Source organism: Haemorhous mexicanus, chromosome 6 (genome assembly GCF_027477595.1).
Source record: "Haemorhous mexicanus isolate bHaeMex1 chromosome 6, bHaeMex1.pri, whole genome shotgun sequence".
NCBI lineage: Eukaryota > Metazoa > Chordata > Aves > Passeriformes > Fringillidae > Haemorhous > Haemorhous mexicanus.
This window is the reverse complement of record NC_082346.1, coordinates 40804437-40825685: the sequence shown is the minus strand read 5'-3', so window position 1 is coordinate 40825685 and position 21249 is coordinate 40804437.

The window sequence follows — 21249 nt, the reverse complement described above, 5'->3', positions numbered from 1 at the left end:
AGGAAGGGAGAGGAGGAGCAGCAGCACTGCAGCAGTGTTGCAGCTCTCCCCAGCAGTGCTCCATCAAGTGGCTCCGTCTCACCTGGGAAGCAGCCAGGTCACATTCTTCCCTCTCCTCCCTGGCTCCCCCTTTCCCAGCTGCTGCACAGCCTTATAAGTGTGTTTGATCCTTGAGGTTCCTCTCCTGTGCTAGGCAAATTGTTGCCACTTTGCTCCTCGTCAGGACTTTACTGACTTGTACTAGCCAGTTCATTTTCAAGGGCTGGTTTAACAGATGATGGATTTACAGGAGACATCTGAAATAATATTGTTCAGCAAAACTTAAGTGGTAGAATGAAAGGGATTGAGACTTGCTAAACTGTATCTCCTTTTCTTTTCCCTGCATAGTCACTGCACTGGCCAACTTGCCAGCTTGCTTCTTTGTGTACACATTCTCCTCTGCTTTCACTTCTTTCTCTGTTTCTTGCTTTTGTTCCTATGTTGTCTTTTATCCTCCTATAGCAAAGGTACCCATAAAAATTCTGTACTTATATTAATTATATTATATTATCAATATTATCTGTATCCTACTATGAAAAACATTTTAAGACCAATTTTCTACCACAGCTGTGCTGTCACACTTTGCTCCAGTTCCCACATAACCTCATAAAAGCCTGGCCTGCTGAATTGTGCCTAAATCGTTACCCTAACCCATTGCAAGGGTCTCCTGCCCATGACAGGGAAAGCAAAGCACAGAGAGCTGATTGACTCCCTTGATCTCTGCTCCAGAGGGATTTTCTAGGCAGGGAGAGCAGCGGGTTGGCTGGAGAAGGGGAGTGAGTGAGAAGGTGAGCAGGGAGTGAGGCAGGCTTTCCTCCGCAAGCCGCAGGAGCCTCAGCAGCAGTGGCAGAAGCACTTTCCCCTTTGAAGCATATCAGAAACCTGACTCTCAATGCAACAAAAACAGTTCCTAGGGTTTTTTTGCAGAGAAGAAAATGGTGTAAATTTCACCTATAGGTGACCAATCTAAAAATTAAATGTAGCAAAGCCAAGCAAGCCTTTTGTAGTTTCCAGTGCGGCGTGATTTTCAAGGCAGATGTGGAAAAGTCACATCTTCTTTTGAAGCCCATGAGACTGAAAAATCAAATCAGGGGGCTTTGTTATTGATGTTTTTCTAATACAAATGTTTTGAAATCCTGCCTTTCATGTGTCTCTTACAAATAAGCAGAAATGTGTGATGAGTCATCTTTGCTTTTAATTCCTTTAATAGATTCTTACCTCACTCGCTAACGTCTAAACAATTCTTGTTTCTGTAACAATCCCTTCCTCAGTGGTAAATATTGCTCTCAGACAAAATCTTTTTTAGAGGTTCATTATGTTCATTCTGTGGCTGAGACTCATTATACTCAGTTATTTATTTAAAAGAACAGAATGACAGCAAATGCCTGCATGTATCGTGTCTCCCTTTACACATATATTAAATATATTTCAGCAACAAGGCCCCACTCTCATATTTTTAAAAAAAACAGCTGGCCTTCCTTCCTAGCCATCACTCCTCGAGAAAGGAATACTGAGAGGTGATGGTGGAGTCTAACCTTGTCTGCTAAATGAGATTCCACTGATGCTAATGGGAAATTTGGCAAAGACAGGAAAATAATTTATGAACTATTTGAATATTTTCAATTATAAAATTAAAAAAAAAATCCTTGGAGAATTATTAAGAAGGAAGAAGCAAATGAAAATATCACTATAAGGCATGGTGAAATGGTATATGTGGAACCAGTCCAAGAAATAATTTTGATACCTAATGACAGGTTTGAGTCTTCCTGAAGTACCAAAGTATCTCCCATCTCACTGAAGAGCTTGACAAAAAAGCTCACCATCTTTACACAGGAAAAAGTCCTCAGCCGTCTAAACTAACATTTCACTAATCCACCATTCATGGCTTCTGTTCATGTTCTTCTAAACCAAATCCCAAGTGTAAAAGCAGTGCCCACTTCTGTTCACACCCAACTGCCTCTGGCCCTCCATAGAGAAGTTCTAACTGGTGCACAGTCACAGCAAAAGGTTTTTGAGATTATGATCAGCATAATTATAAAAAGGGAGTGAGGTTTGTCCTCAGCCAGCTGTAAAATACATTTTTCACTAGGCCATTGATACAGCAGAGACAAGATGAAAAACAAGAGAGGAGGGCAAAGGTTCGGCTGTGTGGCCATTCTGGGAAATGACTGAAAAACAAGAACAAAGCTATTCAGAGCAGGTCATTAAAGAAAGAAAATATCTTAAACAAGCCTAAAAGACAGGAAATAGAAATATGGCACGGTCCCTTACAAAGAAGAGGTCAAAAAGACATCAGTAATTAATGATGAAAAGATAAAGAACCAAGCACTTAATTTCAAAGAAATAGTCAGGAAAAGCATAATGGCACTGTGAACAGGAAAAAGGACTTTGCAGAAGTAAATGGAAATGAATAAGATCTCAATAGGGGAAAAATGGATAATTGAAAAAGTAGAACTGCAAATTGCTGCAGAAATTCACCTGGAACATAAACCAGTTATTTAGGACTAAGGGTGAAATATAGTTTTGAATGGGTCCATTTTTTTTGAAAGGACCTCCAGGCACACACTTCCAGTTTTGCTCTGATATTTTTCCATTGCATTTTTGTGCATGGAAAATATAGGTAGGAATCTCTACTGTGTTTGAAAGTTTAAAGACTACTTTCTGAAATGCAGACCAGTGGATTTTACTTCTGTTTCATCAAGAGATTCTAGAATGAAAGGGGTGGGAAGCAGAAGCCAAGAAAAATGGAGAACAGCAGATGTTTGAAAACAGCAGTTTCAACCCTATTAGCATCTTCCCTTGTTTTGTCTATTGTTTTCTGTGCTTCAGTTCAGATGAGCAAAACTTGATAATCATGGAGTCCTAGAATGGTCTAGGTTGGAAGTGGCCTTAAATATAATCTCATTCCAAACCCCCTGCCACGAGCAGGGACACCTTCTACTACACCAGGTTGCCCAGAGCTCCATCCAGCCTGGTCTTGAACACTTCCAGAGAGGAGGCACCCACCATTTCTTAGGGCAATGTGTTCCAGTGCCTCACCACTCTCACAGTACAGAATTATTGCCTAATATCTAATCTAAGCCCACCCTCATTTAGTTTGAAGTCACTCGCTCTTGATCTGTCATCACATGTCCTTGTATAAAGTCTCTCTCCATCTTTCTTGTAGGCTCTCATCAGGCACTGGAAGGCCACAATTAGCTCACCCCAAAGCCTTCTCTTTCCAGGCTGAGCAACCCCAATTTTCTCAGCCTTTCCTCATGGGAGAGGTGTTCCATCTTGGTGGCCTCCTCTGGAGTCACTCCAGCAGCTCCATGTCCCTCCTGTGCTGGCACCCCAGAGCTGATGCAGCTCTGCAGTGGGGTCTCAGCAGAGCAGAGCAGAGGGGCAGAATCCCCTCCCTGACCCTGCTGTCCACACTGCTCTGGATGCAGCCCAGGACAGGTTTGGCTCTCTGGGCTGGGAGTGCCCATGGCTGGCTCATGTCCAGCCTCTCAGCCAGCAGCACCCCCAAGTCCTTCTGGGCAGGGCTGCTCTGGGTCTGTTCATGCCCAGCCTGTGCTGATACCGGGGACTGCCCTGACCCAAATGCAGTACCTTGAATTCGGTCCTGTCAAAACTCTTGAGACTTCCCTGGGCCCACTTCTTGAGTTTGTCCAGGTCCCTCTGGATGGCATCCTGTTCTTCAGGTGTTTCAAAGCACCACTCAGCTTGGTGTCATCTGCAAATTCGCTGGGGGTGCACTTGAACACTTTATCCATGTAATTAATGAAGTTATTTAATAACACTGGTCACAATACAGACCCTTGAGAGACACAATTTGTCACTAATGTCCATTGTGTCTCTGAGTTGTTGAATTCAAAGTGTAAAACAGCAGTGGACAGTCAAGACTGTACAGAGTCAGCTGCATTCTGCAGTTGTAACAAAAGGAGTTCATCTCAATGAAAAAAAAGATGTAGCAAAGCTATAACTTTCTCACAGTCACTGATGCAGGAGGTTGTCCCAGTGCTTACACCTGAAGATGAGGAAGTGGAAATAATCTATATTACAGAATTATTTCAGTTAATTTCCCAGTTAAGCTCTTTTTTTTTCCTCCAGACTCTATGAGAAGACTCCTTCACAAAAGCCTACAGCTGTGTTAAGCAGGTCACGTGTTTCAGAATAAGCAACCTTCTCCACCCTTGGCTGAGTCCCCTGATGCTGGTAAGCAGATCCCTAGTGTGTGGAAGAACAGAGCCCTGCACAGAGGCACATGGGGCACTGAAAAATTTATCTCCTCTTCTGAAGAAGCTGCTGCACCAGAGGTTTGATGTATTATGTAGTAATGCACAAGCCCTCCCACCAGTCAGAGACTGCTCCAGCCCTACCAGAAGGATTGATAATCACATCACCCCTGTTCTGCAGAGCCAGCTCAGACACTAATTCCCAAGGGCTGGACCACAACACTGAACTTTTACATGGAGAAGTAATCTGAAGCGCTGTGGGCTGTAAAATACAGTGAGGCTGTTGTGGGAGAGGATTGGTGACACATCTCCCTGGAATAGCTGCGGGTCTCAGGCAGTGAAGCAGGACACAGATGGCAGCTGCTCTGCATAACGGTGACCAAGTGTAGCAGAGAAGATATGATGCCATGTCTCAAATACTGCTTTTTATTAGCACATCTGTGTGTGAATCCAGGGAAAGAGTTCATGGTTATCAGCATTTCAATGGAAAACCTAAAGGATCTGTCCTGACACTTCCAGAAACCAGGCAAAAGAAATTGTAACAGCTGTAGGTGTTCAGTGAAGGCATAAAGCCCTTAAACACCATAAGTCAGTCCGGGTTCATCCCTCTCTGGATGCTGAACCATAATCCCTAAGTGCCCAGCACTCGCAGGGGCTTAATCCTTTTCAACAATGGGATGAGCTGGAGGCTATATTCTTTCAAGATTTGCATAACACCCCAGCACACATGTCTTTTGGGAGGATAAGAGCCGCTTAGCATGTCCTGCATTCACATTTTTGCAGCCATTTGGTTTATATCCATGTCTCTCTCCCCAGTGGGAAATCCCAAGCTGATGACATTGGTCTCAACCCACCACTGTGCTGGTTATGGGCTTCCCAGCTGGCCCAGCCCTGCAGAAAGCACTTCTGCACCCGTGTCCTGGGTGCAGTCCTTGCCCTGTCACACAATGTGTCTTGTTGGAGCCACCCCATTGTGACCCCCCACAAAACCACACAGGTTCTGTGTCCTCTAAAGATACAGCAGCAGAAACATGTAAGAAGATGAGAGCTGGGGCAGTTGTGTGGGGAAGGACAATGGCTAACTGGTATCTCATGAAAACCAAGCCACAGCATCCTAGTGTGAGCCAGGCTCATGGTGCTATGAACCTTGCCTCACCCTTTATGGGTCTTTCTATGTGCAATCCTTGTGCTGCCTCCTTACCTCAAGGGTGATCACCACAGAACTCCACAGTCAATGCTCCATTGCTACAGCACCACAACATGCTCTGTTTCAACTGGGTCAGCTGGATACTGCATCCACTGGAATGAGGTTTACTTGGAAACAAAACTGTTTTTCTGGTGAGGTTCCTAGTTCCTTTGAAAGGAAGAAGCAATCCTGACATCAGCCTTCCTCATTTTAATTGCTCTCAGTGTTTTTCTTCATGCCAGCAATCTCCCATGGATGCAACAATCAATTCTCAGGACAAGGACAGGTGAACAACTAACACATCTGAACTGAAAAGAGAAAAAAGGTATGAAATAGAGAAAAAGCCTACAATGAAAATTAGCCCAATCTTCAGTTGTCAGCTGATATCCTTGCATCTTCCTTTTCCCATGAGCTGTTTCTCTGACCTTCTTTTGCAAGCCCTATAGCAGCTTCATCTGCAAACTGGCAGACCCACAGAGTTCCCTCAGCTCTTCTTCAGCAGTACAAGGCACTTGTGTCCAGCTGCAAAGACTTTCATTTTGCCAGGGACACATTCCAACATTATTAACTGTGTGTTCAACATATCTTTTAGCCTCATGACCCTTTTACAAATCTACAGTAGCAACACTGTAAAGTCCACACACGTATGGATCATCCCCTAACCCTCTACCTGGGAGAACAGGGCTATAACAAGGAACTGAGGAAGAAACTTGCACATGTAACAACGTATAAGTCAGAGTGGACATTATTAAAGCCTGTCCCAGAAAACATAATTATTTTGCCTTGTTCATTTCTTTCTACAATGTGCATGTAATATTGTCCCTTGCATCACAACATAACAAAATCTGTAAGAAATATGTATTAAGGAGTGACTTGTCTTTCTCTGCCTGCTTTAGTTACTGTTTAAGCAATTCTGCCTCTGAGAATGGAGCTGCAAATCTGGCACTTGCATGATAAATACCTAATACTGCAATGATGAAAGTCCCCTAGATCTGTCACCAGAGCCATTGCATAAAACTCATTCAACCAACAGAGGCAGAGTGCAGGCACACCTTAGCAGCTAGATTTGGCCACCACTTATTGTGTTTATGCAAACCTGGTAAATGAGGTGGAGTCAAAATCAGCAATATTGTAATCTTACAGGAAAACACAAAATCTCCTCATCTCATTTAGCTGCTGCATCAGTTAAGCCACCGTGTGCTTGGGGATGTGTCTGTGCTATAAAAGTGATGTTGATTTTCCATCTCTTGTCCAGTTACAAGTTTCACCACAATCTGCAAACACCTGGAGTACCAAAACCATGCGGTGGCCAAGTACCTGCTGCTGGACAGCACTTCATAATAGGCAAGAACTGAGAAATTCAAAAAGCCCAGAATCTACAAGTCCTTCTCCTGACCACAGAGTGGGTATAGACTGTCAGTCAGAGAACAAGTGCCTTCCAAGGCTGCTCACCTTCAGCCTCACCTCTGGGAGTCAATGGGCCCAAGGGGGTGCCCTCCAAGTGCTGCCTCAGCAGCTCAGACAGACGACTAGTTCTTAATACAGGGACTTAAAAGTGGGGGGAAATCCTTCACAAATATTTCTGTAGAGCAATGTAGGGCAGAGCACTAGCTTGCTCAAGATAAGCAGAGTGAGAACCAGAGCCAGACCAGAGTTTTTTCAGCACCAGACCTGCACAGCAGCATTAGTACCACAGGCTCCAGCCTGTGCATGGTGCCCAAGCAGGCATTGCTGGCCTCCATCTCAGACCCCTGGCTCTTCAGGACAATGAGCCACCCATGGAGCAGAGAGGGAGTTAAAGAGGGAACATTTGGATGAAAACTCCTTCCTCAAGTTTCAGGAGAGGTGTGGGGGGGTATACTCAGATTCCTCAAAAATGCTGTGGCTAAAGTATGCTTAGAGCAGGCACACACTAGGGCACAGTCAGGGGGACACATACAGAGCTCAGTACAGAAACACAGCCAGGAAATGAGAACAAACATGAGCTTTCAATGGGATTGTTTATCATCTAAAAATGCTGCCATAGAAAAAGACACCCAAAAGAAGACAGATATATTTGTCCCTATCATGCCATCCTGTCAAAGAAAAGGGAAGGGTTGGCTGTCAAACAGTATCTTTCAGATTTAGATTTTTTTTTTTTTTTTGGTAGGGGGGAGGCAGGTAAGCAAACCAAAACACAAATAAATACAAATTTGTATTTGTTTGTCTATGTAGTTTTGAGTACCATAGTACTTTCCATTAACCTTAAAATTAAAAAAAAAAAAAACTGAAAAAAACCCCAACATTGATAAAATAAGAGCTGCTGGGATTACTAGGAAAAATTAGTAGGAAGAATTTTGTGACAGGTGACTTCCTGCTAATAACCCCTTGCACACAATGCTGTGGAAGAGAGAGAGGTGAAAAAACACTGCTATGAGCACTAAGGCCATTTAATCCTTAACATGGGAATGTATTTCTGCTCTTTTTCCCTCCCTAGATTCATTTTATGTTCCCATCAGAAGGTTAATTGTGTTAACAGGAGTTACAGCCACAGGGGAAAGATGTGATTGAATGCTGAGTGCAGTTTTAGCTGATAACCTCCGAGTGAGTGAAAGGGCACAAAGAGGGGTTGATCTCCTCTAAAGGGGTTGTCAGTCATTCAGGAAAAAGTGCAGCTCTGGGAGAAACAGCCTTATCTCCCAGGACACGAAGAAGAGAAGCTATCAAAATAATCATGGAGCTACACTCATCCCAGGCTCTGTGGCTGTGGCTCTGACACTGGAGTTAAGTGAGAATAACAGGCTTTTTTGTGTATTTGAACAAGCAGACCCTGACTTGATGCACATTCTTGAAGACTGATTAGATTGCATGAATATGTATAATTAACAACAGACCCCAAATAATTATAGTTCTAAAAAGGTGGCATGAAATCTTGACATCTTTTAGCTTGATAGCACAACTCCTGTTTGCTGGATTGAAGATATGATTGCTTGCCAAGGTTTTAGGTAAGACTACCTGGGAAATCTTTCAGACACATTTACACTTAATCAAAAAGGTCCCTAAAAGGGTCCTTTGTATGAAAAGCAAGGCATTCTCTCCATGCCCATGTCTGAACTGATCCTGCTAGGATTTACAGGAAGTAGCTTGGAGAAGAAGGGCTAGTGGTTTTTAAGATTAAATATTTGCATAAGCTGTAGTCGATGAGAGTGGACATTTGTGGAAATGTTTGCCCTCATAGAGACAGGACAAAGGACCAAGGTATATTTCAGTGCTAGAATACAAGCAGTGAAGTTTGTGTCTGATTTCTCAAAGGTGCACTGGAAAGTCCAGACACAGAAAGCCTTCTCCTCCTTTGCACTCCAGGTTTACCTTAGAAATGTCTTGTGAGCACTCCAGAAATTGTTTTAGCAGCTGTTACCAGCTGAATTGCAGTTGTCCTTTTCCACCTCGTCAAAAATGCAGCTGCTTGTCCAGTTAAAGCCATAATGTAGCAATGCAGACCTGCAACAGAGAAATAAGCAGTAGGAAAAAAAAAAACTTAGATTTTTGTTTAAGATGCCCAAGTATAATCCTGACCATCTTTTCCCCCAAAGCATTTAAGTGCAAAAAAGTTCTGTAATATTAACATCCACAGTGCAACTTGAACAAAACAACTAAAAGGCTTATTGACTTGGTAGCAGGGAAAGCCAGTTTGAAATATTTGATCCTATCACCAGCTAAGCAAGTATGTGTAAAGTGTAAAGCCTGCACTTGTTGATTTCTGAGATAAAAATCAATAAAACTGTCCATAACCTATAACTCTTTGGTTTACCTCTCCATAGAGATCAAAAGAGAGTAATTAGATTTCTGCCTGACTAGCAGGGGTAGAAAACTGTTTCATTTTGGATCAAAACCTTCCCAGTGGATTACACCTTCTATCCACTGCCTATCAACACTTAACAATTGCTTCTGTATTTGACTTTGACAGAACTACCAGAATGTTACTATCTAATTTTCAGTGTAGTTGACAGAGGGCTTGGATGCTTTATTCTAGTGTCAGATTATAAAATTAATTCTTCTCACTTCGTATTTTACATTTTTACTCTGCCTGGTGCTTTGTAAAAGCCAGCCTTGCTAATGTGATTAATAATTAAAAAACAAAACTACAATACCCATCCTACCTCTAATTTACAACAACCAAAAAACCCTTTATCTATTATTGATGATCCAGCCTTTATATTCAGATATCACTCTAAACAAGCAGTTGTCTGCCTTGGATTGTCTTTGCATTTCATATTCAAATGAGGTGGACGCTATTGCATATATTTTCATTTGATGACATTTTAATATCACCAGATGCTATTGCCTGCCCAGGAGATAACTGTTCCAAATACAGCCTTCTTCCCCCTCTAAGCACAGGTGATATTAGGTGATGAGCAGGAAGCAGGTCATCCTTTAAAATAACATTTTATAACACTTGTTACTATCACGGTGTTCTTGCATCTTAACTGTGTTCTTGCATCTTAACGGTCCAAGAGTCCCTGTAATAATGTTTTTTTAAAGAGAAATGTCACTTTGCATTTTGATCTTTCTTAACTAAGCAGCTTTTTGTACAGGCTGAGAGCATGAAATATAACAAATAGCACTCACAACAACTTCATGTCCTAGCTAGAGATAAAATATGCTGGAAAATGTGTGACAGTTGATGTTGCCTGTAATGAGCTGTGGTGATGGACAGATGCAATAAATTCATGCCCTGATGCAGAGGGCCTTGTCAGATGAAGTCCAGACCACAGTTACCTGAAGACTTCCAACACCTCCAAGTCTACTCAGAATAAGCTTTTGAGGACATTTTGCTTACTTATTTGCTTACAAGATTATTAAACCTCCAATTCTCACAGCTCTGAGCCTTTGGAAAATAAAAACTAGCCTCATTTTTAAGGAAGAACTGAAGCTTGCAGTATTTGAACCTGGCCACAAGACATGCTTGTACAAAAGTATTACACAAAGTTTGACCTCACCCTGAGTGTATGGATTTAGACTGAAGCTCCCAGGAGCTGGAACATCTTTTACTATATCTTGAGCAGGAAAAAGCACCCTAACCTCTAAAAAGGAAGGTACAACTAACGTTTTGGGGCTTTTTGCTGCCTGTGGTTTCTGTGTCCCTGCACAATGCTAGGACACAGAGAGAGCTGTTTGCAGTCTTGGAAGGCTTTTTTGTGCCACTACATCCTGACACCAAGAAAATCTTCAAATGGTGGCAGAACTGGAGTTAAGGTGGGTGCATTCTGGCACTCTTCTTCCAGCGCCCACTATAGAGAAATCTATGACAACTTCTATGAAAACAGTCTGCCTGACCCCTCCAGGGGTAGGACTCCTCCAGGCTATGGAGGAGGGTGGTGCAGTCAACTAGCTAGTCCAGGACATGTCTTGACATGCCCCATGGCCTTCTGAATGATGAAATCTCCTCTTGCTTGATCAAAACAGTTAAAAAGAGCACATGTCCCATCAGGGTTCACCCAGAGCAGAGCACAAGGGCAGAGACATCCCAAGCCTCAGACCTTACATCTACATTGCACGACGGGCTGGCATTGTGTTCATGTTCAGCAGCAAAACAGACATTTTCCTCTCCCTGGAAGACACACAAGTTAGAGCCCAGACCCCTGCTGATGTGGCTGTACTACTGCACTTCAGCTCAATCACACAGCCCAGGCTCAGGCAGATTTGGCACTGTGCCCCCCAGTATGAGACTAATAGATCCAGGACAGACCCAGCATCTCCACTGAGGGAGCTCTTTCCACTGCAAAAGTTTTGGGCGTTTCCACAGAGGGCATGCCTGCTCTCTGCCATGCCTGAAACGGGGACAAACGTCAGGGCTCACCCCCAAAGGCAGAGAAAGGGCTGCACTCTGTGCTCGGTGAGAATCGTGCTCAGCATGCTGTGTAACACCACCAAGCAGCAGGGAAATGCTCTGGGTTTGCAAATTCATACACAAGATGGTACAAATTGCCCCACTTGCTTTGTCCCTGCCCAGACTCACATCTGATCTCCAAATCCCAGCAGTTCTCACTGCAAAGGCCAGACAACACCCCGTCTGCCAAAGTGCTGTTCGTACACCTGAGCAGTGGGACCTGGTGGCTTTGAGTAGAGATGTGATTGTGAAATGTGGCAGCAAATATTGCTAACTTAAACAAACAGTTTTGAGAGTCTTTTCTTTAACCTCAGCATTGTCAACTGCTTTCCCTCCACTCTTCTCCATTTTAAATCAGATTCAATTCTATCCATGGTTTTATTTTTCCTTTAGCAAAATACCTCTTTATCCAATCTTTATCCTTCATCAGTTTCCATTAAATCCTGATGATATCCATTAGCATGAAAAAGAGTCATGCTCTATGCTATGCTATTTCTATGCTATATCCATTGAAGTGTTACACAGGTAGAAACAACATTATGTGCAGGCCCACAAAACAATTTCCAAGTGATAAAGCTGATTTAAGGTAGTCCCACCCTTCATGATGCAATTCACTGGTTTGACCCACTCGAGTGACAAAACTACCAAATCAAATGTTCATTAAATTGCTCCTATTAAAAAATGATACAGGTCTCAAAAAATAATATTTTTAGAGAGTTACCTCTTCATCTTAAATGTTATACTATCAGAATGGCTCAGGTGGTTAAACTGAACAAGGAACTCTTTGTCTATGTTCACCACTTAAGAAATCATTACACAAAACAAAGCTGCATTTTGCCGCAACGTAGATGTGCCAGAGGGATCCGGTCCTTAACTGCACACAAAGCCCAAGCCTTCATTCTGACCTTTTGAAGGGCATAAAATAGATACTTGAGGATGGGGGAAAGACAAAGCCCTTGTCCTCATGCCTAGTTTTAAGCAGTAGCTTCCATGTTTTGCTGAATTGGGAGCAGTGACTTAATTGTGAAATTATTTGTATTTGAAGGCAGTCATTTCATTAGGTAACCTTAGCACCTGAGGAGGACAGCTAAGTTAGAAGTGGCACTATATTAGCACAAAGCCATTATTCACCTGACATCTCTGGAAAGATGTTTGGGCACTTCATGTTCTCCCCATTGATTCCAATTTTGCTGGTGAGAGGACTATTCTGGGTCCTCATCAGTGCCCCCTGTTTTTCCCCTGCCTCATTCTGCTTTCTGCTCTAGAAAGGAGGCAGCTTTCTGTCTTTATTAAAGTCACACCAGTCAAGAAGCACTCCCTTGACATAACAGGCTGCAACATAACAGACTTGGAAGAGTTAGCAATTGCACCTTGTTCTGCAGTGCACCTTGCTCTCCCTCTGGCCAGCAGCTCATTGTGTGACAGGGACACACTGTTCCTTTCCATGGGTACCCAGCCTGGTGCTGCTGTCTGTCTGCCTCAGCCTCGCAGGCATAGGAATTGCACACAAGCTATTTCCAGGCAGGCAGTGTTCTTAGACCTTTCTCTATAGATGCCAATTAGAAGATTAGCGTCTTTTCTCTCCCCCTCTTTGCTATTAAATAGTCACACAAAAGCTGAGCTGACAAATTGCTCTCTCTATGGTGTGGGACAAAGACAGACAATAGATCAACATCATTTACTATACTCAAATCCTATTAATCAGAGATTAATGAGAACATGTCTGGGGGGGAGAAATTACCCAAACGCGGGCATATTGTCTTGTTACTCATGTAACATCTGCCGTGGCTTTACCTTTAGTGTCATGTCATCCTTTATCACATTGAAATAATGTTTGTTCCAGAAACATAATTATGATAATGGGTCCTTCCTTTAACAATTACTGAGGTACAGTAGGATTATATTTCTTAGCCACTTGGTTTAAAAAATAGATATCTCTTAACTATTTTCTGAATGCTTCTATTAGTCATTATCTGATTAGGGAAGATATGTTTATAGGCATTAATAGAAACTTGTTATTCTCATTATTATTAATTATAATTTTATTCATTACTTCTCTGAAAAAAAAATCTCATGTGCAGAAGTAAAGCTAGAGTTTAGCTTTTAGTTTTTACGCTTAGAAAATTATATCTGTTTTGGCTCCTAAACTACTGCTAATTTTTCATTAATTCACATTACAACAGTATTGGACCACGATGTTTGTTTTGAAAAATGTGCACTTTTCTAGCTATCTTCTTAAAATAATTCTATTGCTGAATTGCTTATCAATTTGTTCCCATATTTTCTCATCTATTGTTGCCATTGATAAGGAATATTGTTCAGGCCAGCAGCTTAGCATGTATAATTGCCTCAGAGCATTTCACTACTCAGCAAATCCAAAGTTTTGGGTTTATCTAATTAGAATTCTTTGCAACGATTCCTAATGTTATCCTCAATATGGAGCAGGATGTTTCACAGATAAATAGCAAAGCAATTACAGCTGTAATCAGCGGGCAGATAAAGAGGAACTGCATTCGACACGTGTGACCGTGTATTTCAAGAAATTATTTGGCCCTTGTTCGTCACGTCCCGAGCACTTGCCGGTCCCTGCCGGGCAGCCGTGCTGAGCAGGGCGGGCCGGGATGAGCCGGCACTGCGGCGCTTGCGGCTGTTTCAGCACCGCGGGGCGGGACAGCTCCGCACGGCAGCCGCGGGCTGCGCCGCCGCCCCGCCCGGATCGGAGCCGGCACGGGAACGGCCTCGGCATGGGCACGGGCATCGGCATGGGCTCCGGCATGGGAACGGGCATGGGCACGGGCATCGGCATGGGCTCCGGCATGGGCACGGGCATCGGCATGGGCTCCGGCATGGGCACGGGCATCGGCATGGGCGCGAGCCTCGCCGCCCTTCCCCGAGCCCCTGTAGCCGCCCCGCCAAGGCGGGCGGCGCGGGTCCCAGGGCCCCCCCGGCTGTTTCCCCTACGGAGGTCAGGAGCTGACCAGAGCGGGGAGGGCCCGGCAGCCCGCTAGATAAACACGATCTATATCTTGCAGCGCCAAAACGCCTTTTAAATGTGCTTCTTAATTAATCCCGGGATCTGCTGGTGCCACCACTGGGCTGGCTGCTGGCTGCAGCACCCAGCTCACAGGTGCCAGGCTCCCCTGGCAGGTGCCACAGCCATCGCCTGAGCGCCCAGCATCACCTGCAGAGCCGAGGACCATTCACAGCTGGGGTCACAGCTGCTGATACAGGGAGCAGAGAAACACCTCAGGGGGCCAGTGAACATTGTTAGGGCTCCTAAGGTAACTTCCAACCTTCCCTAGGACTTGGGCATTCTGGCGCAGCACTGCACATAACTGCCACTGCTCACCTGTGATTCAGAGACCTGCACCCTCTTCCTAAGGTAGGCTCATAGCCATGTGTTTGGAAAAACAAAAAAGGGATTATGAGCTTCTGTAATGCACTACACCATATTTTACACCCTCACACAACAGTTTATCACGTGCACCCAAGACACCCAAGAAAACCCCAAATGCTTTTATCTGTCCAAGGAGTGTCCACTCATCCCCCTTGTAAGTATCCCTCACCATCTGATGAGAGTTAGTTGTATTGGGGTACTCTCCAATCCTTCCGTAGGAATGAGGTCATGTTCTTGAATTATTAAAATACTCACTGAGAAGGGAAAAGAGTGTCATGAACTTTGTTGCCTGGTGTCTAAGACAACCAGAGGAAAATCTAAGCACCTGTTCCAGTCCCTGCTCCAAGAGTGCCTCATACAACTTCATTCAATAGCTGTTATGTACAGCTACAGCTTGGCAGCCTACAGGAATATTTTACCTGGACTACAATCTAGCATGAATATATATAATTCTTACCCATCTATGAAGAAACAAGCTCAGTAGAGTGGCCTGGATCCACCAAAGTGGATGCATGTGGAAACAGAGGAGATGCACAGCACCTTCACCAGGCCTCAGTGAAATTAGTGGATCACAGTAAATCGGGAAGTCCTACTTTTTAGCTCCTGGTGTGGGCAGTTAACTGAAAGCAGACACAGAGAGAGCTGAATCCTCCCAAATCCTCCTCTCTCACCTACATCCTGTATGACTGATTCAATTACCAAATATAAGACCAGTGATAAGGTTGCCAGAGCTTTCTGTGTCTGGCTAAAGAAAAAAAAAAGTTTACTCCAGTGGTGTTAAATGTGCAACCTGCCTTGAGGACTTCAGCAGACTAAGTACATGGTGGCAGATTGATTGCCATCTTATTGCAGGGGTTCCAGACTGTTGTCTCCTTATCACAAAAGTTACAAGTTTCACACCTTCTGGGTGTTTCTTGTGGGCAGCTCCTCAGAGCACTAACTCTTTCTTCTTTACAAAGTGGCCAACTGACTCCAGTTCCTTTTCAACCAGCCAACCCACTCTTTTATAGCACTCTTCTTCTCATTGGTTACAGCTGTGGCCTGTTAAAGTCAGGCCTGTTCCTAATCTTTGATAATTGGCCCAGCTGCAACACCTTAGGGGTAAGATTACACAGATTCACCCTCCTGTGGAGAGAATCCTGCTGAGGTCACCTTTCTGATAGAGCAAGGCTTAGAACAGGTAGATGCTATGACCTGACAAGATCAGGGTCCTTCAGGGTATGGTCAAAAAAAGAAAAATCTTCAGGCATGGGGGATCCACAACAGAACCATCTTCAAAGTAGGGAGACTTTGGGTAGCAGCTGCTGAAAATGGTCTTAAGGGTTTCACTGGGATTTAGGCACCTTATTTCTGTCCAAATTCTGCTTCCTTTTGTGGCTTTGGTCTGTAATGTGGATACATAGCCTTTCCAAGTGACTGTGAGGATAAAAGTATTCATGGTTTTGAGGTAATGGTGCTAAAATTCTGGTAATGGGGATCCAGAGATAGCTGAGGGCTGCTTACTCACACTGTGCTTCCTTTCTCAATAACTAATAGCATGTCTGGGCTTTGATGTTGATGGGTAGGCAGAAGAGTGGTCTTGATTAAAAGCATTAATTTACCTCTCGCAGATAACAGATTCATATACACAGATCTAAATCAGGAGTAACTGCATCAAAATAAACAGCCCTTGGGTAAAACAGGTGTAAAAGAGAAGAGAACCAGACCCTGCATCTAGCAGATATATGACAAGGTAAATGGGCAAACACAAGAAAAGTGAATTATTGTTATTATATGTGCGCTTTACATTCAGTACCATTAAAATCTAACGCGACAAAGAAAATACATTTCAAGCCTGCAAAGTATAGGCAACAGGGGCTGTCAAGAACTCATCAGAACCTGTGAATGTTTCCTTTGTTTATGTTGCTTTCATTGCAGCATTGATATGAATCAGGAGCAGCTTCAGTCGCTGAAAACTGGCAGAAAAAAAAAATCAGGTCCTTTAGCTTTAAAGAAATTAAATGAGATCTATTGACTCAAGAAAACCCTTAAAATTTTTTGAATTACATCTTAAATGAACATTTAATTTTATAATTTGTCAACTTAGATAATAATATTAAGAAATCTATGCTGATACAAACAATTGTGTTAATTACAGTAAAAGCCATCAAATTAAATTCAGTTCCTGGAATCGATAGCATTTCTTCAAGTACCATTTCTAATTATGGCCATACCTTCCATTTGGGCTTTTATTAATGCATATGTTATATCTGTCACCTTCTTCAGTTGTGAGCAAACTCACTGTATGTTAATTCACACCTGATAACAATCGTTTTCCTGGTACTTACCTTCTAAACCTGATGATAGGATGTGTCAACACCTATAGGATTTTTTGTTTTCTTTGAGAACTTTGTGAAAGTTATGGTTTTTATTTTAAATTTGCTGCTAAATGACAGTCTCCAATTCTAATTATAAAAATGGACAATGAAAATGAAGAGTAAAAGGCTTTACTCTCTTTGTTGCAGTCTCTAAGCTCTAGACATGCTGGGAAGTTACAAAATCTGAGATTATACTTTAGAAACTGTTACTTTAGAAATTTCTCTTCTCACTTCAAGGAGAAGTTCTTTCATGCTTCCACACAGATAAAGGATGCCAGTAGTTATTTAGTGACACTTCCCCCTGCCCCCAGTAATCTGTTTATAGTAAGTTTAGACCAAATACTCTAGAAAATTCCCCATCACACCTGCCTTCCTGTTCAACACACATTTTCACGTTGTGTATCACAGTCAAAGCATCACCATTACAGAGACTCTCTCATGACAAACTGCCAGGACACTAAAGATTGATGTGAGTACATAATACCTCTTGCTAATTTCCAGCATATTTCATCTCAACAGGCTTGCCTCCCTTTACCCACATGTCCTCCAAAGTGACATAACCTTAATTACACTTCAACTTCATCCCAGAGGAAAGTGATAAGTTGGTTAACTGTTGGGAGGCAATTTTCAGGCTGAGCTGCAGGTGTATTTTTTCACAGACTGTTGTTCTCAGGCAAGGCACAACTATGACAACATGTTAGAAAAATACAGTCTTCTCTTTAGCTCTCAGTCGTCTCTTAATAGATTATGAAAACAGTGAGGTTTTTGTTGTTTGGAGGTTTTTGGGGGGGGTAAAAGCACCTTTCATGTGACAATAACTCAGGGGCAACTCACCATAGCCTAAATGAGACATTTTGGACAGCTTGTTTTGGTGTCTCTGTGGCCCTTGAAAGACTCAGCCCGAGCATGACAAACCCACCCTCAGTCTCCATGGTTTGTCCCACATTATCAGGGTCCCTAGGGAAACTCTTATTTTTACTGTGTGCCAAGAATTCTGTACAGGCCTAGTGACATTTGGCATTCCTAACACACCCCTAAGCCCTAACACCACCCCAGAGAACAACAGTGCCACCAGTGGGAAACTGCCTGAGCAGAAGAGATGGAGATGGGAAATGCTGACAAATGGGAACCTCAACAGAAAAAACAAGGTTACATTTGAAGCAGAAAGACAACACTAAGGTAAGTGGAAGTGTTACCAGAGACAAAAAAAGAACTGAAAAAATTATGAGAGATAACAGGAAGAAGAAAACATTGTGGCTCATGAAAATTTTGGGGTTAAGGAAGAGCAGATTTCACTTTCAAGTGCTAAGATCTGCCAGAACATCTGCCCAGCAGGCTGGGGAGGTCCTGGGCAGAGGGATTACACATCACTGCTATCGTTGCAGTATTAAACACCCCAAATAGTGCTCATTTGTTAAAGGAGAGACCATCTTTGTATCTGTTGCTGTCTGCTCATGTTTATCAGGTTGCCAGCATGAAAGCTATCTCTATATGCATATCTGATCATAGTGGAAAATTTATTATACCAAAACATCCAATTTTTCACCCTTTACACATACTTGCATGTTAAGCATTAGATAACTTTCTGGTTATCAGTGCTGTTGTCATCAAAGCACTTGCTCTCATGTTATTTTTACAGTAAAGTACTTAACTATAAATGTCTGCATGGACACTGCCTTAAGCAGAAAGATACATTCTTCAAAGTATGTGCTTATGTATACTATCAGCTAATCCTGCTTCCAGTGAAAAAGAAATTTAGAACTAGGCCCTGAAATAGAAATTTCACAAGTATTAAGTGGAGCTGTCAGGCATGCACAGCTTTAGCTGACTGGAGGTGAGGTGGGACAAACACTTCTACAGCAAAGCAGCAGGTGACCTCAGTCAGCATCCAGAATGAGCAGCCATCTGAACCCTCTGTTGAAAAATGTGATTTCACTGAAGACATCCACCACCACACTGGCAGGCTCTCAGGGGCACTGGGTGACCATCTCATAGCACTGGATGACTACAGTCAGTGTTCACCAGCAGCTCCTCTCTCTGCCCATGGGCTTCTGCAGGTGGGAGGAGGAGTGAGGACTCTGCAGGCTGCTCCCTCCTTCACCCTGTGCTCTCATTCAAAGCTGGTCACTCTCCACACTGGGATACAAACCAGGGAGGGAGCCTATGTTAAAAACAGAGTATTACAGTGTAGAGCAATTCTATCTCCTGGTACACACAGCAGGACATCAGACTGGGAATTTTCAAAAAAATTACAATCCTAAGAGTACAAGTCCCTTTATTTTGGCATTTTCTTCCTTCTAAGTGCTTAACTTTGCAACCTTAATGTTATTCTCAATGTCATGACTTTGTTACTGTTTTATTTTAGGCTTTCTGATACAGCTAGAATCACCACCCAAAATTCATTCACAAAAAAAACTTGGGATTTTGTAAAATGCTACCAAGAAGACAGTACAGAAAGTCCTGTGTAGCTTTGTAAATATACATGCATGTTATATTTTATATTTTATATTTCTTATTTAATATTTTATATTTTATATTTTATATTTCTTATTTTATAGAAATATTTTTATAAAAATATCCTGCTTACTTGCTGAAAGTCAATCTAATCTCATATTTTGTCTCCTGCAATGGCCAAAAGCAGGTGCTTGGAGAAAAATGTAAGAACAGGAAAGCATAAAGTGGTACTGTCTCTAAATATTCTCTCAACAGCCCTCTTTGGTTCAGACAATTTCTGAGTGGTGTCAATTTTATTTAATAGATTTAATAGATTGGCCTTTCCATCCATCCACTTTTGAACTACTGCAAACAATCAGCATCCTCAGGAGATTGTGAAAGATGGTGAAGGGATGGGAGTGCTCACCTGGAGAGCCGGACATCCAGGGCTTCAGGCCATGCTCCAACAAGAGCTTATCTTTCCCAGGAAATAGCCACTGAGTAGCTGTGTCCAGGGACTAGAGTTGACACCACCTCTTCTGCAGAAATCTTTCCCCAGTTGCTCTTTTTTCTGCAACATAAGAGATTTTGAAGAGTCTACATGAAGCAGCACCTTGCCAAAGGTGTGTGATGAGCTCACTGGCCTAGGTGCTTCCAAGACACATTGGGAGGAAGGGATGCAAGGTCCTCAGTGCAATAACCACTGAGTTGGTGAAAAAATGAGCAGGGGTTGTTTCCAAGGAAAGCACCAGAACACCAAGCCAAATCCAGGCAGGCCCTGTAGGATGATGGGCTGAGGATCCCCAGGACTGTGGGTCTGCATGGGGGCAGAAACACTGGACATTCAGCAGCTGCAGTCCTTCACCACACAGCAGTGTGGCACCCACAGCCTTCAGGCCAGGGTCAGACAATCACTGAGGAGCAGCTCTCATTGTCACAGCTCTGAACTGAAGTGTCTGAGCCCCATGAGTGCATCTCTCCCAGAGCTGGATGCACACCCACAGTCATTGCTCTGCTGTTCCCACTGCTGGTGCTTTGCCTTAACTAAAAGCCCATGAAGAGCCTTTAAAGCTGTTCCAACAAGACAATGTAATAATAATAATATTTAAAAGATATAATGTTATTGAGCATGAATTAACTATTAACATTACTACTTCAACACACTAATAACATTTTAAAGTACCCTTAATAGCTTATTCATTTTAAGGGCAATAATCAGAAGAATCACCTGCTTCCCCTACCAGACATCAAGGAAAAATATGTTTCCTTTTCTCGTTACAAGACCCACTTAGGATGAGAAGAGGGCAGCCCTGTAATGGCTTCTAGCAGCTGCTGCTGAAGGAACTGAGAGGGAGGAAGATAACAGGTTAGCAGGAAAATACATGGAGGAAGCAAGGCCAACAGCAGTGCTGGAGAATCCAAGTGATTTTGACAGCATGCTAAGATGATCAAATGTGGGTCAACAACAGGTAGCATTGCCTCATCAGTCTTACCTGTCTCAGAAGAGAATGTGCAGTCAGATTGAGCCAGGGGGAAGAGGTTTACCCTGAAACACAGTGGCATAAGGGCACAAGGTAATGATGCAATGCAGACAGGCCTGAAGGCTTGGGTCAGCAGGTCCTGCACTTTACTCCTCCCAGGTGTTTGGTTCGGTTAATTGTGCACAGGACAGGTTAAAAATATCTGCATCAAGCTTTCTAGCATTCACAGTCAATGGCAGTGAGGAGCAAGCATGATGTTTGCTCAGA